Source organism: Bombina bombina, chromosome 1 (genome assembly GCF_027579735.1).
Source record: "Bombina bombina isolate aBomBom1 chromosome 1, aBomBom1.pri, whole genome shotgun sequence".
Lineage (NCBI taxonomy): Eukaryota > Metazoa > Chordata > Amphibia > Anura > Bombinatoridae > Bombina > Bombina bombina.
Window position 1 is genome coordinate 894,865,032 of NC_069499.1, and position 5,104 is coordinate 894,870,135.

Consider the following 5,104-nt stretch of genomic DNA (forward strand, 5'->3'; position numbering starts at 1 on the left):
AATTTTATTTCGAAATTAACACATCTTAGCTATTATAGTTAATACTAGAAGTGTTAAAATTCGAATTTTAACACCATTCCATTACTAACTATAATACATAAGATGGTTTTATTTCTAATTAAAATTAGAATTCAAATTTTTTATCTTAGTTATCAAAGTCTTAGACTGTTCGTCTCCCATTTGGCTAAATGTTTGAAATGAGACCCCTCCACGCTTGTAATGTATTTATTAAAATTGCATAAGTACACGTACACACGCACATACAGTCATACACACACATTCTCATACACACACACAATCTCATACACACACTCTCATACACACACACTTTCAGACACACTCATACATACATACTCTCATACACACACACTCTTACACACACACACACTCTAATACACAAACACTGATACAACACACACACAGAATCTCATGCACACACATACTCTCGCACACACGCACTCATACACACACAATCCCATACACACACAATCCCATACACACATACTCTCATACACACACTCTCTCATACACACACAATCTCATACACAGACTCATACAACCACACACACACACTCATACACACACTCACTCACATACATACACACACACTCACGTATACTACACTACAAGTTTTACCAACTATATAGTTCTAATCTGCTTTGTCAATCAAGAACATTCAAAATCACATAGTCAGTAGACTATACAAAAATGTAATACATTTCTATTAACTTTGGTTTGCATACTAGACATATATGTAATGTTATATGTATTATATATATATGTATTATTTGGGTGTATATGTATGTTTTATCCTAAGTTAAATCATTGTTAATTATAGAGTGAGAAGATTTATACAGCAGCAGCAGTAGCAGCAAGAAATAACGACACAGACGTGCAATAGCATTTTGATACTCATCAAATTTTATTATTCAATAAAATTAAAGCAGTGTCTTCTTTAATTGGAATCTACCAAGATGCCAAAAAAAGTTGCAAGAAGAATGATTTCAGCTTCCAGCAGCAGCAGTCAACAGCAGCAAAAGCAAATGGAGACCAATAATGATGCAGTTGAAGTAGTTAAAGAAAACAAAGTGTCCGGAACCACACGCAGTGGTCGTCAAAGAATGGCAATTCATGCATTTTTGAAGAAAAAAAATCCCCCAATTGGATCTGAACATGCAGAGCAGCAGTGCTTGCAGGAAGCAGCATTAGAAAATTCCACTTCTATTAATGAATTACCCAGAGAACCAGCAGGTGATAATGGAGTTGATCTTGAAATAACTATGGAAACTTCCGGAAGGAATAGCAGCAGCAGTAGCAGCATCTCTGTAGAAAATGAAAATAATTCTGAATTTGAATTTGAAGATTTTATATCTGAAGGATCTGTGTATACTCCAAATCTCGATTGTGATTCTGATGATTCAGATTGTAGTATCATTGAGGAACCAAATCCACCTTGCACCATCACTTCTACGTATCCACTGTTCCAAAAGCATCTCAAACGTGCTATTCCATCCAAAGAGTCACCAATGTTGCAGTCACAGTCAGATAGAATTCATTCTAATGCTGCCAACGGGGCCAAACAAAGAAAAATTCCCACAATTGAACCACTAGATGCTACACCACCACAAGTTGCAACTTGTGAAATAAGAGCAGCTGGCGCTGCTGTAATGGAAATTCCATCATCATCATCCATTATGACTCCCAGGTCACGTAGTAGTGCAGTAGGTGGTAGTGTAGTTTGGAATTTTTATTCTGTCGATAAACTAGATCAAAGTAAAGCAACATGTAAAATATGTAATAAAAAAATAAGTCGAGGAAAAGCAGGAAGTAATTTGGGAACCACTTCCTTGCGGTCTCATATGAATAGTAGACATAAAGTGATATGGGACAGATATTTAAATAAAAATCTTGCTTTATCCACAGAAAGAAATACTAATGTTATGCTACCACCTACTGCCAATGATGATGGCTTTAATAACACCAGTAGAAGTTCATGCAGCAGCAGCAATCAACTTTTATCAAATTTATTGCCAAGTTCTGGGAGTACAGCAGTGTCTAAGCGACAGAGTACTTTACAAGTTGCTTTTGAGAGTGGTCAAAAATATCCCCCAAACCATGAACGTGTTCGCCAAATTAATTTTAAAGTTGCAAAAATGCTTGCAATCGATATGCTTCCTTTTAAATTTGTTGAAGGTCAAGGCTTTCGGGAATTAATGCAATCAGTGGTTCCTCGTTGGCAAATCCCGAGTCGTCATTATTTTTCACGAAAAGGTGTTCCAGAAATTCATAAAATTGTTTTACAAAATGTTGGCAAACAATTAGAAATGTCAGAGTGTAACAAAGTTCATATTACAACTGACATGTGGACAAGTCCACAGGGTGCAGACTATATGACTGTGACTGCACATTGGGTATCATTTGCCGTAAGTAATGACTCTAATGAGTATGTTTCCTCAAGGCCAATGCGACGCATATCTTATCGTAAGCATGCAACACTGTGCATGAATAGTTTTGAACGAAAGAATCACAATGCAGCTAATATTCTTGATAAGCTGAATGAAGTAATAAATGATTGGTTTTTGCCACGCAGCCTCACGGTTGGTTTTGTGTCTTCAGACAATGGCTCTAACATTGTTTGTGCACTCAAGAATGGACAAATGATACACGTGCCTTGTTTTGCACATATATTAAATTTGGTTGTTAACAAATTTCTTTCAGATTCAACACATATTCATGACATGTTGAATGCTTCACGAAAGATATGCTCGCATTTCCACCGTTCCTACCATGCCCAAAATTCGTTACTAACATTACAAGAAAACAATAATTTGCCACGCCATCAACTCATAATTGATGTTTCTACGCGATGGAATAGCACGTTTGACATGCTTCAACGCCTTTATGAACAACGAAAGGCAATAATTGAATACCTTATGACTTTAAGAAAAACATTAGATGGAGTCCATTTGACTTCGGCACAGTGGCATCTTATGAGTGATGTGTGCAAGGTTCTTCAGCCGTTTAAAGAGGCAACATTAATGGTAAGTGAACAAGATGCAAGCCTTAGTCAGGTCCTTCCATTAATTTCGCTTCTTGAAACTAGACTGAGTTCCTTGCATCAAGTGCAAGATAACTGTTTATCTGATTCTGCTGAAGATGAGAATGATATAGAGTTGTTTGATCTTGCTCAGCTTGGAAGAAAATTAATTTTGTGTTTGTTGAAAGATCCAAGGATCATCTCCATCAAAAAAAGAGATGAGTACCTTCTTGCTACTCTGTTGGACCCACGTTTTAAAGGTCAGATGTATAATTTTGTTGATGGAAAAGAACATACGGTTGAGAGATGCAAGGGAGTACTCATCTACAAAGTAAAGCAAGAAATTGAAATTAATCGGCGAGCAAACTCAAACAACTCTACAAATCAGTCTAGCAACAGTTGCACTGGTAGTGGTCGGACTTCTTTCCCAGATTGTAACAGTTCTGAGTCTGACTCAATATCTGACAATTCAGTGTGCGGCGGTAATTCCACTAACTCATTGTGGGGTCTTTTTGGCAAATATGGCATTATGGCTACAGGTCAAGATGCAAGATTACATGAAGACAATCAGTGTTCTGCAGTGCAAATGGTAACTGCATATATGTTGGATAACACTTTTATAGAGCCTCGTTCTGACCCATTGAGTTACTGGAAATCAAAAAAAATATTATGGCCTGAATTGTCACATATTGCCTTTCAATATTTAAGTTGTCCCCCAACGAGTGTTCAGTCAGAGCGTGTGTTTAGTGCTGCTGGTAGTGTTGTGACTGATCATCGAAATAGACTATCTAGTGTAAATGTTGACCGTTTAACATTTCTCAAAATGAATCAACACTGGATACCAGAACAACATCAGTTGGAGGCTATCAGACAAAACACTACCGGCAGCAGTGATACAGACGACGATGATCCCTCAGAACAAAGACCAATTGTGGATACAAATATGTAAACCTCCCCCAAAAATTTTTTTTAAAAGGATATAAAATATAAAAATTATTTTTTTAAAAATAAAAGTATAAAAGATCATTTTTATTTTTTATGTCCTTTTACTGCTTCTTCGGCTGTCCTACCGCTACCTACTGCTACTGCTGCTGGATTTCGAATCAGATAAACAGTGTCTTGTACTACTAGAATTTAATGTTATATGATATTTAGCATTCATAATCTACAGTTGATGTTGCTAGTGCTGCTGCTATTTCTGCAAATTATAGTATTTCTTTTTTAAAAAAAAGAACATGAAAAATCTACCATCATCACCTTGCGAATATTTTAAAAAAATGGCGCAAAACAAAGGGTTTCTTTAAAGAAGAGGACTTCTCCTGCTGAATGCTCCACAAGCTCTCTAAGGTAGGAATGTGGTTATAAATCTAATTTAACTTTTAAAAAAATTTTTGTCTACTGTTTTATTTACTTAAATAACCTGTTTTATTTTTTGATATTATACAGGATCCTTTCAGAATTCTAATGCCGGGCCTGGCCCTTATTTGACTGTGTATTTAATAACTGCTGTTGCTGTTGAGAGTTGGTACAATTTTCTCAAAGGAATTTTCCATCTCTGAAAGGTATATAGTTATTAGTATTGCATACCCCTTTAATTCATTGACTTTCTTTTACTAAGTTTTTTATGTTATTTTTGTGTATTGTTAACTTAATTATTCTGTTTTTCTTTTTTATACAGGATCCATTCAGAATTCTAAAGCCGTCTCTTATTTGACTGTGTATTTAATAAATGCAGTTGCTGCTGTTGCGAGTTGGTACAATTTTCTAAAAGGCATTCTCCATCTCTGAAAGGTATATAGTTATTATTATTGCATACCCCTTTAATACATTGGCTTTCTTTTACATAGGTTTGCATGTGTTATTTTTGTCTACTGTTTACTTAATGAAACTCTGTGTTTTTCTTTATTATACAGGATCCTTTCAGAATTCTAAAGCCGACCCTTATTTGACTGTGTATTTAATAATTGCTGCTTTTCCTGCTGCTGAGAGTTGGTACAATTTTATAAAAGGCATTTTCCATCTCTGAAAGGTAATAATTTAGTTATTAGTATTGCACACCCCTTTAAT

At 35.6% G+C, this 5,104-nt stretch overlaps 1 long non-coding RNA gene across 1 annotated transcript; it reads left to right on the forward strand.

Moving 5' to 3' along the window:
- The first annotated feature begins 4,270 nt into the window (after positions 1–4,270).
- LOC128640427 (uncharacterized) lies at positions 4,271–4,808 on the forward strand. Its single transcript, XR_008399348.1, has 3 exons — positions 4,271–4,384; positions 4,484–4,599; positions 4,716–4,808. It is a non-coding gene; the product is annotated as an uncharacterized LOC128640427 (long non-coding RNA).
- Positions 4,809–5,104: the final 296 nt, after the last annotated feature.